This window comes from Sinocyclocheilus anshuiensis, unplaced genomic scaffold (genome assembly GCF_001515605.1).
Source record: "Sinocyclocheilus anshuiensis isolate Anshui unplaced genomic scaffold, SAMN03320099.WGS_v1.1 scaffold154, whole genome shotgun sequence".
NCBI lineage: Eukaryota > Metazoa > Chordata > Actinopteri > Cypriniformes > Cyprinidae > Sinocyclocheilus > Sinocyclocheilus anshuiensis.
The window spans coordinates 3,153,792-3,166,942 of record NW_015546101.1 but is presented as its reverse complement, the minus strand read 5'-3'; the positions used below and the strand labels follow the sequence as shown (position 1 = coordinate 3,166,942).

At 38.1% G+C, this 13,151-nt stretch overlaps 1 long non-coding RNA gene across 1 annotated transcript in view; it reads right to left on the bottom strand.

Annotated features, from left to right (window-relative positions):
- The window catches only part of LOC107700481 (uncharacterized), a 1,350-nt gene extending 1,063 nt beyond the window's left edge, over nucleotides 1-287 (bottom strand). Inside the window, exon 1 of the long non-coding RNA XR_001635552.1 lies at nucleotides 5-287. This is a non-coding gene — a long non-coding RNA (uncharacterized LOC107700481). The remainder of the gene's footprint in view (nucleotides 1-4) is intronic.
- Nucleotides 288-13,151: the final 12,864 nt, after the last annotated feature.

Here is a 13,151-nt window from a genome sequence, read left to right as displayed (position 1 = left end):
AAACCTGCCCCGCCTGCCTTTCACAATCTCGCAAATTCACACCAAAGTATGTAGCAAACTGTGTCAGCACTGATCATGTACAGTTGTTAATTCAATAAACTTTTTTTTTTTTTTTCATAAAACGTGTCATGAATGTTGGTTTAATTGAGAGCACTATTGTTGGATTTGAATCACAGGCTGGGTGTGTGTCCCATTAACCCCCATATGTCTTAAGTATGTAGACTAATGACAGAGGCCAGGAACGCTGGAAATGTTATCTAGATGTTCCCACATGGTGTCAAGCTGCTGAAAGGCTGACTGTGTGTGTGTGTGTGTGTCTGTGTCTGTGTCTGTGTGTGTCTGTGTGTGTGTGTGTGTGTGTGTGTAAAAGAGACCGTTTTTGCTGCCTCAGCTATCTGTTGCAACCACAGACCCAGCTGACTCAAATATGCCCTGTGGTCCCCCAGCCACAGCTGGTGACACACAACACAATCTTTCGATTTCCTAACCTCAAGTGGATTATCAGCCAGGAAGTGCGTTTGTGTCATTCGATTTATTCTGATGGTTTGAGCTGGTTTCATTAAGCGTGTGATTGCTGTAAATGTCTGTCTCTCACCTTCTCCCACATTTACAAGTAAAATGACTGTAATTTAGAGAAATGAAACTTTCTTACGCTTCCTCTGCCCATGAACTTTGCTATTAATGTTTGCCCACAACAGCACAGGCTACACCATGTATCTACTCAAATCTATAGGTGCCATTTCTACTTGGCACTGATGGGAGTTTTGAAAAAAGTGAGAACCTTACAGGGTGAACTGAGTTATTTTCTTTTGGCATTGAACATAACCTGTATTGTTGAAGGAAAGAGGGGAATGTGTTGAACTTAATGCTTATTTTGATTTTGAGAAAAAGGACTGGTGTTGGAGACTGAAAAGCCCAGATGAAATCTGTGGACTTTTTTTAATGCATTGTCTACACTGGTTTTAGAGGGAAATCTAATCTAAAAAATATATACATTTAAATGTGGTAAAATGTGTCAAACTGTGCATACAAATTGCCAACTGTGTAGTGCTTTATATGGCCACAGATTCCAATGATATTGTTCCTCTTGTGTTATATTTATAGCTGTGGTGTGGACTTTGCAATTGACATAGAATTGGAATGATTGTTAAAACGATCTAGTCCTCGTCCTTGGTATGAACGGGCCTTTGCTGAAAATGGAAAAAAGAAACTTGCATCTAAATGATGCCACTTCCATCATAGCTGTCAGAGAAGTGCTGAAGCCTCTGTTATGCCTTTCTTACACCTTACGATCTCTCACAAACAGATTTTGAACTCTATTTCACATTAGCATGAGTGCAGTCTTTACTGCTAATGTGTGCACTCCTGTCTAAATACACCAGACTGGATGATAAAGTTGGTCTTGCTGTTGGCAAAGGAGTGTCAGTTTTCATGATTCAGCTCTGGACTGGTGTACCAGCCTGTTAAATGGCAATAGATCGATCAAACGAGAGTTATTGATTTTCACTAATCGCTGCAGATTTTGATTGTCTCCCTCAGACGATGAACTGACCCGCTCTGTTTCCCTGCTTGGCGAGTCAGGTGTCTGCATTATTCTCCCTGTCCAGAAGCCCTTTCAGAACCTCAAACCCAGAGCTAATTCAGTTCCTGTGAATGCTGTTTTAGCATTTGTGAAGAAGGTTCTTTTTTTTCTCTCCTTTGGTTGCTTTCTGTTTTCTCCTTCGGTCCTTCGGCTTACCTTTCTTAGCTGGTAGCCCCTGAGTTTGATGTTCTCCTCAGAAAAAGTGCTGAGAGGAGGAAGGAGAGGGAGAGATGCACTCCAAATCCCAACATACTGATTTTCCTGCAGGCTTTCGTTCTGCTCTCGCTCTCTCATCTCTTTCATTTCTTTTGCTCTGATGTGAAAAGGCTGTACATAGACAAGGTGTGTTTTTATTTTCTCTTTTTCTTGTTTCTTCCTAGTTTCACTCTTAATAAGGGAGCAGCTGACTAGGTAGAGATTAAAGGACTATCCTGTTGAGTGGCACCGCTGAAGAGGAAGAGAGAGAGAGAGAAGAGGCTCCGTCGAGAGAGGGAGAGAGAGAAGGGCTTCTCTATGAGAGCGACCAGCGATTTGATACAATCCTCCACTCTTTTCTCTCCTCTGAAGAGCTTTCATCAGGCCTGCACACAAGTGCCCTCTCCACTCAGGCCTCAAATTAGTTCGGGCTTACTGAGCCAGATGAAACGGTAACCTCACTCATCCTCCACTGCCGTCTCTCTCATCCTGCGATACGAGCGTGTTCAGGAATCTTTCTAGTGGCTCTTGAGGAGACTCCTACTGAACTGGAGGAGAAGTCGGTGTGAGAAGATTAGTTTCATCCGTCTGGTTAGACAGAGGGCAGTTTAGTGTGTATGTGATCCTGAGTTCATGAGTTTCTTGCAGCATTTTCATTTGAAGACTGAGGTAAAGTTACTGTTATTAAAGCTCAAACATGACAGTCTCACCGCATTCCTTTTGTGTTCAGTCTTATATTTGTTCAGTCTGAGACATTATAGCAGAAACAGACCACTTACACTAAAATTTTGGGGCCAGCAAAAGTTATGTGTTTGAAAAAAAATCTTTAATGCTTACTAAGGCTGTGTTTATTTGATCAGAAACGGTAAAAGCAGCAATATTGCTTTCTATTTGAATATATTTTAAAATGTAATTTATTTTTGTGATGGCAAAGTTGAATTTTCAGCAGCCGTTACTCCAGTCATCAGTGTCACATGCAAATCATTCTAATATGCTGATTTGGTGCTCAAGGAACATTATTATTGTCTATGCTGAGAATGGTTGTGCTCTGTCACTAATATACACTACTGTGCAAAATTTAGTTTTTAAAGATTATTTTTTAAACACCCATTTAGCAAGGACTGAAAAAAAATCTTGATAAAATTAATCCTGAAAAAAAAAAAAATATTAAGCAGCACAACTGTTTTCAACCTTGATAATATTTAAGAAATGTTTCTTGAGCACCAAATCAGCATGTTAGAATGATTTGTGAAGGATCATGTGACACTGACGACTGGAGTAATGGCGAATGAAAATTCAGCTTTGCCATCACAAGAATAAATTACTTTTTCAAATATATTAAAATAGAAATTTTATTTTAAATTGTAATAATATTTTACAATGTTACTTTTTTTTACAGCATTTATCAAATGAATGTTAAGGCATTATAATGAATGCATAATGCATTATAAAAAAACTTACAATATGTTGTATCTTCTCATGAATATTCATAAGAACAGTTTTAATATATTATAATATTTACTTATTTGTGGTTATAGCTTTTAAGAGTATGATGATTTATAACACAATGAACACGTTGCATCCACTTTTACAATGGATTGTATTTCTCATAGTTATAATGTATTATAAGTCTCATATCTTGCCATTTTTCTTATGCTACTTTACTTAAAGCGGTCAAAGACCACTTATGAGTAGTAGTAATAATAATAATAATAATAAAAAAAAATTCTCTCAAATGGCCATAAGATCAGAGATCAGATCAGATGAATGTGTAATATGACACATTTGCTTATGGTGGCCGATATATCGTGCATCCCTACTCTTAAACTTATAACCACAAATACGTAAGTATTATGATGTATTATAACTGTTGTTATGATTATTCATGAGTTGATATAACATATTATACGTTTTTTTATAATGCATTATGCATTCATTATAATGCCTTAAGTATACCCTTATAATGTATTATAAATACAGCTTCATAGAAAGTGTTACCAAAAATCTTAATGACCCCAAACATTTGATTAATAGTGTGCATTATGGACAGTGTTAAGAGGTGAAAAAGCTTATCACATCACAATATAATCTTTTATCAAGTTTGCTGTATGTGTGTATAACGTATTGTTTCTGTCCATTTCATTGTTTGGATCATGTGTACAAATGCTAATATACCTTACAGTTACATCCATCATGGTGCTCTCTGACAGACGGGACGGAAGAGGAAATGGCAGCAGGATGTGATTATTGTGAAGTTAATTATCAGGTATGTCCATAATGGTCATTAGCTTTAAACCTGCTGGAAGTGGAAATTTATCACTTCAGCAATCAGACAGGATTAAGGGAACATTTCCTGCAGTGGTCATTAAAAGTATAATAGCTCAATCTCTCTGCTAAGGTCATTTAGCAGCAGTGCCAACAAACCGTCCATTTCTTGAATGGCCTGCCCTGAACAGTTTTGTGGCCCATCTCTCTGACAAAATCAAATGTAATAACCGCAGGAGCCGAGTGCATGCTGTTCCACACAGATGGACCGATAAAGTTGGGAAGGTTTCACCTTAATCCTTATTCAGACAATGTTTTTGAAGCTCTTTTGAGCAGCAGTATGACATTAATCTTCTTTCCTTCGGTTTTTACAGAACACAGCAAGGCTTACGCTATCGTCGCAGATCTCTCAAATAATTTATCATTGCTGCACATGCAGTTCTCATCTTCATTCTTATAGTGATAAATGTCCGTCAAGTACCAGCATTTTAGGGTGTTGAGAAATTATGATGTATCGGCGCTGCTTTAATTGTTAATATCCTGTTTTGGCAGATCGAGCAGAGCAGACATCTTCAGGATGATTCACAGCAGATATGAAAGATTTGCACCATGCTGAGAAGGTGACTGTTTGAGGAAATATTTTATTTTACACATAAATTACATTACATATGCAGTGATACATCACACAAAGAGTGGGACATGAGTATTGGATGATGATTCATATTCTGTGATAAGTGTGTGTGTGTAGGAAAGTGTGACAGCCAGTGGAGGTTCGTGGGTTTTAAAATAGAGGAGGCACACTAATTGTAAGAACACTCGATGCTGATTGGCTAATTTTTTACCAACGGAGGCACGAGAGCTCCCCTCTCCCCCGGCCTCCCCCTCCCCTTCTATATCACCTAGCGGTTGTAATTACATCAGCAGATTCGGCACATTCGCGATAGAAAAGCGACGCTTTCACGTTATGATATTACAACTGTGAAATTACAAACAAAAAATACACATTCTGAGACATGAACTGAAATGAATTGTGAATTTTATTAACATTAAATCGTCCTCCTCCCATTTTCACCGCCACTGGTGACAGCTACAGATCATCTCAGCACAGTTGGGTTCTTCCTCTGAAACGCCACCTGAATGCTGGTTTTCATCAGAAGAGTGTGAGCTTCCTCTGACATGTTCCCCAGTGTGTGTGTGTGTGTGTGTGTGTGTGCTCTAATGAAGAGGGCTTCACACTGGCATGATTACAGCTGCTACTGGTTAATTCTGAGGTGAAAAGGGACGTTAATGGGCTCAGTAAAGCAAATAATTGGGACAAATAAGTAATTAAGAAATTGGAAAGGGTGAGATTAAATCTAAAGGACCTTTAATTTAACATGATTATGAAGTTCTCCTTTAGCTCCTCAGTCAGACGGAGCAGAGCTGAAATGAGCTCTTACTGCTAATGATTTCCTGTGGTTACTGGTGCACTGAGGGTGGTTGTCAACTCACTGCCTCAGAAATGTCATTAAATCCTTAAAGGCTGATGTTTTTTTATATTCATGAGCATCTTTTTATTCGTTTAGGTCGCAGTGGTGTTCTTGTAGATCTCAGCCTCAGTAGTCCAAGTGAAGCATGACCTGTCTGTCTGGTGCTAGCGCTGATCGATGAATGTCAGAGCCGACGGGGCACCGGTGGTCGTGCTCTCGAGGTATGTTGTGAATGACGCTACCATGTGAGAATGACTACTGTGCCTCTAAATAAACAGTCGTAATGAGAATAATTAGAGAGTTGATGATAATGACACTGAGAGAGTGAGGACAGATGGGGCTGGTTGTATTTCATACCTCTTGACACCATAAGCATTTTTCTTCCTAATCTGATGAGGTACTTTTTTCCGCCTCTGTCCCTGATCGCTGCCGTGACTGAGCTGACCCACCTACACACACATTACACACTGGGCTAACGGCGCACACAGGAGCAGATGGTGATGTTTGTGTGTGAGAGTGACACAGTTGGTGGTTGGTGCACAACTGCTTCTGTCAGTAAATACTCTCCACCTTCACGGCTTTCATACACTCGACTGCGTATTACTTTACAATTCCCCAGGTTTACATGCAGATGAATGCATGTTCTTTTGTTTAACATAATGCAAAGCTGGTTTCGATAGTTTCAGTAATGGATTATTCTGCTTCACTAACAATACTGTAAACAACCAACCAGCAAAACCTAAATTACATGCACCTTACAGTAAGTTGAGATCATTATGAGATGAGATGAGAGCAGGGGGTTTCAAACTGGGGTCTTAATAAAAAGGGCCATGAGAGAGTTCACATTTTAGAAAAAAAAAGAGAGAAGATTTTACTAAATGTATTTGAAAAAAGGAAAAAAAATCACTGAAGTATATATATATATATATATATATGGAATAATTATATAATAAATAAATAAATAATCTTTTAATGTTTTTAGAAAGAAGTCTTTGGAATAATTAAGATCTTTTAATGTTATTTGAAAGAAGTTGATTATGTTATTGATAGGTTATTTATTTGTATACACATACACACAAATATATAGATATATTTAGAAAATAGTCATTCCCAAGGGGATTGTCACATTTGGGGGTCCTTGACATCAAAAAATGTTCGAAAACCCCTGGATCACAGAAGAGAGGGAGAGGGTACAAGTAAGACAGAGAAGAAAAGAGGCTGTTGTTTATGAGGCTGGAAGCCCTAAAGCTTAAAATTGGGCATAACGCAGGTAAGGTGAAATAACGCAGTCTTTACAAGAGAAAATGACCAAACATATCATTCATTAATCATCTTATCCATTAAAGCTGTAAAAGATAAAAAAAGTGCATCCCTCTTCTGCTGATTTGACTAGCATACTGATGGCCAACAGGATCACTTGTACCCATTTCTAGGATATAGACCCTCCACTATTCTTTATATGGAACCGTATGTGTAGGATACAACCTGTCACCATACTGTCAGCTTGCCTTTTTTTCTGTTTATCCAAGCCTGTAGGTTCAATGCAGCCTTGGAGATTCCTCCCTTTGACACCTAATATACAGTATAGTAAGACAAGTGAAGCAAATCGTACAACATGTCCTGCTTTAATATCGCATTGCTTTGACTTGAGGTGCCCATTGCACTGTATGACATCTTTCTATCCCTACCTAAAAGCATTACCACCAGGAAAGGGAGGAGACGGTAGAGGGGGGAATGAAAAGGAGAGGTTGAAAGAGTGATCAAGGAGAAACAAGTGGTAGAAAGAGAAAAGACTGATCACTGAGTGACTAGAGAAAAGGAGATTGTTGATTGTGTTCTGGATGTGCAGTTGAACTTTTGCTCTTGTCAGGTGAGGATGCAAATGGAGACTTGATGCTTGGATAATTGCTTATCTTACTGTTTTACATCTGAAATTTGGCTGCAAGGAAAACTTGTTTTCGTGTATCAAGCACTTCAGATTTATGCAAACATGTATAGTATGTATGACAATAGTAATATTCTAATATGCTGTATATGTATGGTCAGTACAGTCTAAGCCAAATGTCAATATAACCTAAATAGTATCCTTAAAAAATCTTTTTAATTATTGTTAAAATATTCAAATTAAATACTCAAATTAAAATGCGTATGCATATTCAAATTAAAAAGAATATTCAATGAATACCTGCACTCAAAATAAATAATATTCTCCGTGCTCTCAAATGTGTTCAAAGTTTTGCCATCTAATTTAAGTGGTGAGACAGAGCACCGATTTCTAATGGACCACAAAACAACTCATTAAACATATATTTTTATTTTTAATTTCATTGTTTTAATCGCTTTATTAAATAGAATAATGAGAAACAGAAGTAGAATCAGAACAGAAATGGAAAACAGATGGGGGAGAGTTCTTTAGTTTTGATGACAGCAGTTAATCCCACTATAAATTGTGTGGAGAATAAAATAACTGTTTTGATAAGTCAATTTAAATACTGGCAGTTTTACATGTTTGATATTATTATACTTTAATAATCATTTTATGGTATAATATTAATAATTACCATTTTTCTATTCAATTATAATGTTAATATTTCAAATTGAATGTTTGAAACTTTAAACTTTCCAGGTAGGACAAGTGTTAAATGTGTGTTCCAGAAAGAGATGGATGAATATTTCTGTCTCTATTCTTTTGCTGTAACTCTGTTAGCAGGCCAAAACAGTTTCTTGCTAATGCTATCAGTGTGTAAATGTGTACTTTTTGTTTCATGCATGTGTGCTAACAGGAAATCCCAGGAATCCCAGATCATGAGCGTGAAGCTGCAGTGGTCAGGGCTCAGGACCCGTGCCAGGCCCTGTCTGCATGTCCTCTATGGGTTGGCAGAGGCGAGTGAGTGAGTTCTATCAATCCCTGGCACAGCAGGATGGCTGCTTTGCCACCATGTTGGGCATATTGTCTGTCTCATTTGATCAGTGTAATCCACTGATCAGTGGTGGGAACAGAGAATGTGAGAGGAGGGTGTCTGGATCTGAAAATGCTTGTGCTGGATCTGGAGATGATTTAGTTTTGGGTTTTGTTTTGCTTTCAGCAACTAGCGTCCGATAGTCCATAAGACTCCATGAAACTTTTACAAAAAGTAAAATATGATTCTTAGTTCACATGTAGTACAGTATGTGTTTGTCTATTCATGAATATATTGTCTCTATTTTCCTTTACTTATATTATTTTATTTAAGGTATTGTTTGCACATAAACAAACATTGTTATCATTTACTCACCCTCATGCCATTCCAACTTTGTATGACTTTCTTTCATTCTTTCAAGGAATCATGAACATTACATTGCTCTCTCACACACTTACACACATCTTTCCACTTACAGCTGCATGTTTTTTTCTTCTTTTTTTAAACCTTTTATTTAATTTCTAATGCAAGCTTCTGTACTGGCGTAAACTTGTTCTGTTTCTGTTTTAAGGCTTCCTTTTTCACATTAAGTCTCTCTGTGGAGTGCTTTGGAGGGGTTTAATGATACACAGTTTGATATGTAAACACAGCAACAGCTGCTTAGTGACAGGAAGTTGAAGCCTCACTTCTGCCTTGTTAATGCCTACAATACTATCAAATAAGGCCAGTGAGGAGATAGATCTATCACGACGCATACTCACGCTTTCCCTGAACATAAACAACACTGCTGGCGGAGAACACGCATGCGCTGCACCTTGTTTACGTTCAGGGAAAGCGTGCACATACGTCGTGATACTCTCCAAATTGGCGGAATACGGTAACTTGGGGAAGAAGAATTGTTGAATAAAGTCGTTATTTTTTGTTTTCTTTGCGCACAAAAAGTATTCTCGTAGCTTCGCAAAATTGAAGTTGAGCCACTGATGTCACATAGACTATTTTACCGATGTCCTTACTACTACATTTCTGGGTCTGGGAACTACTACATTTCTGGGTCTTGCGTTGCTGTCTATGCAGGGTCAGAGAGCTCTCGGATTTCATCAAAAATATCTTAATTTGTGTTCCGAAGATGAACAAAGGTCTTACGGGTTTGGAACGACATCAGGGTGTGTAATTAATAACAGAATTTTCATTTTGGGGTGAACTAACCCTTTAAGTTGAACTGCGGTGCAAGTGCGTGCCGAACCGTGGGTGGAGAACCGTACGGTTCGATTTTTTACCGAGAACCGTTCCACCCCTACTTCGGAGCATCTTTATCATTTGGTTTCTGCATAGACCTGCGTTTGCCTCTCTAGTTATTTACACTATGTGTGCAAATCAGTGGGCAGGGCTAAACAGGCAGTAATGTAGAAGCAGGCATTGATGTTCTTCTGTGGAGATTCTTCTTCTGGCACATTCCACAACCTGTCATTTTGGCAGATTGGCTTCAAATAAGCTATTTTTCGACTAACGAGAAAGTTTTGAGTTCTGAAACTTACAGGATGTTTTTATTGTACAATGACCTCTTATATGTCAAAAAATCAAGGGAATTTTGATTTCTCAGTTCATGACCCCTTTAACATCCATGTTCTTTATAGTGGAAAAAGATTTTTAGATTAGTGAAATGTTCCTAAAAATCTCAATTTCTTGTTCACAGAGTTTTTTTTTTTTTTTGTCCCCAATAATATTTTGGAACCTTTATTTTCAAGAGTGTTGCTCAAATGAAGTAACTGAAATGAAGTCCAGTTAATGCGTGTTTTAGCGTACATAAAATCTATCAACAATTGAAAAGTGTAAAGTAAAAGTAAAAATAGCAGCCTATTAATTTTTCTATAAGTAGCCCATCTTCTCTAATACTGTCTGTGACCTGTCAAAGCGGTTAATATACAGGTGCATCTCAATAAATTAGAATGTCGTGGAAAAGTTCATTTATTTCAGTAATTCAACTCAAATTGTGAAACTCGTGTATTAAATAAATTCAGTGCACACAGACTGAAGTAGTTGAAGTCTTTGATTCTTTTAATTGTGATAATTTTGGCTTACATTTAACAAAAACCCACCAATTCACTATCTCAACAAATTAGAATATGGTGACATGCCAATCAGCTAATCAACTCAAAACACCTGCAAAGGTTTCCTGAGCCTTCAAAATGGTCTCTCAGTTTGGTTCACTAGGCTACACAATCATGGGGAAGACTGCTGATCTGACAGTTGTCCAGAAGACAATCATTGACACCCTTCACAAGGAGGGTAAGCCACAAACATTCATTGCCAAAGAAGCTGGCTGTTCACAGAGTGCTGTATCCAAGCATGTTAACAAAGTTGAGTGGAAGGAAAAAGTGTGGAAGAAAAAGATGCACAACCAACCGAGAGAACCGCAGCCTTATGAGGATTGTCAAGCAAAATCGATTCAAGAATTTGAGTGAACTTCACAAGGAACGGACTGAGGCTGGGGTCAAGGCATGATTTGATGGTGTCCTGAGTATTTAAACTGGGCTTTTGGACACCTCCCAAATGGTGTTTTGACCAATTAGATATCGTCTTTGCTGGGGTGTTGTATATTTCTCCTCCCAATTCATAAATCAAAATGTTATCTCATCAGGCACATGGTCCGAGTTTTAACGCTCTTGCGGAGTATACTTTTGGACATGATTTCTATAACAAGAATATGATACATTTGACAAAGAATTGATTGGAAGAAACGTTTCCAGCAAGAAGATTCAAACACACATATACTAAACATGAATATGATCCTATAAACTATTCAATAGTTATTCAAAATACATACATAATAAATGATTAAGACCTGATAGACACACACGTGGGTTACATATATAATATGGAGTTATGCATAGAAATGATTAGTTGCTCACAAGTCCTTTTAGTGTCATTTAGATGCATATTTACATGGAAAGGCAGTTTCTGTGCCATTCTGTGGATGTATGTGGACATGTTCTATGAAGACCAGAGAGGTTAAAAAGGTCTCCTATGGAATCTCAGTCTGTTCTTTGTCTTCTAGGTGGGGGAAAGTCAATCCAAAGAGCTCGTGACCAGTGATTACTATCACTGGTTTACATGTGATGGTCACGCTGTGCATCTCTTTGACCATTAATCTTGATAACTTGCCCCAAAATGGACAATCTCCTTGGAATTGTCAATAAGTGTTCTTTTGTTTAAATGCTGTGAGCTACTCAAAGCTGCTAGTTGGTGGACTTGCTTCAGGCTTGTGGCGCCAGGATCTGATTTACGAACATCCTGTGTCTTGGGCCTTTCTGTGGAATTCGGCTCCTCGTGTTTCAACCATGTTCTTGATGGAATCTTAAATTGTCTGATTCGGTATGATACCCTACACATACCACCTCAGCAGTGACACAAACTGATCACCTCCATGCCACGCCGAATTGAGGCAGTAATTAAAGCAAAAGGAGCCCCTACCAAGTATTGAGTACATGTACAGTAAATGAACATACTTTCCAGAAGGCCAACAATTTACTAAAAATGTTTTTTTTTTATTGGACTTATGAAGTATTCTAATTTGTTGAGATAGTGAATTGGTGGGTTTTTGTTAAATGTGAGCCAAAATCATCACAATTAAAAGAACCAAAGACTTAAACTACTTCAGTCTGTGTGCACTGAATTTATTTCATACACGAGTTTCACAATTTGAGTTGAATTACTGAAATAAATGAACTTTTCCATGACATTCTAATTTATTGAGATGCACCTGTACATAAAAGATTGTTAATATCGATGTTTTGGCTGGTGCTAGCTATATGCAATAATATGAATATTGCTATCAAATGCAAATTCTTTCTTTGTTGAGAGCATGGTTTGGGAATGTTATGTTAGATGAGAGCAGGTTATGAATTAAATTTCTGCAGTCTACTTGCATGCACAAACACACATACAGTACACCACTGCCTTCATTCTTTGAGGTCCATAAAAATGCTCTAAAAATGTATGAACCCTCTCTCTCGCTTACTAGCGCTCTCTCTCTCTTTCTCTCCCACTCTCTCTCTCTCATACTCAAATGAAAAGTTGATGACTGTTCTCTTCAGAAGTTGGGCCTGACCAAAGTTCATTAAGATCATTTTGAAAATGTAAGGTTCAAAAACCTTTCAGATGGATCTCTTTGAAAACTGAATCACAGCATAATAATTTTTTCCCATAAAAGCCCCTATAGGAGCGCTCGCAGAAAGTATCTGTCTCTGTTGCCTTGCTGGAACAAAAACAGCCATTCTTTCTTAATGGACCAAAGGGTGAAGCGTGGTTCTCCCCGACACTCGACAATCTAAAAGCCCCGTGTTTCAAAAAAGCCACTCTTTGCTAATAATGGGACCATAGTTGAGAATTTCTCAAAGCGGAGATGAGTGCTGTGACACACAACCATTCTCCAGAGATAAACAAACTATACCACCTAAACCATAAAAATTTTTTTGGGCTGTTTGATGTCTTCCTTAAACTACATCAACGAATACTGTTGTTCCCCAAAGCAGCTTTTGTAGTCCAAAGTGTTTTTTCTATGTGCCTATGTGGCTAACTTGTAACTTGTAAAGTTATGGTGTCATTGTTTAGGTCTTCGCAATTAGGGTGTTGTTAGTCTGTCTAACTGTTGCCATGGGAGATCGTGACCTCACGTCCTGAGGGGCTACGAGTGGTGTCTGAGTGCTGGTGGAGTTTGAAGAGGAGCTAATGAGAGATCCT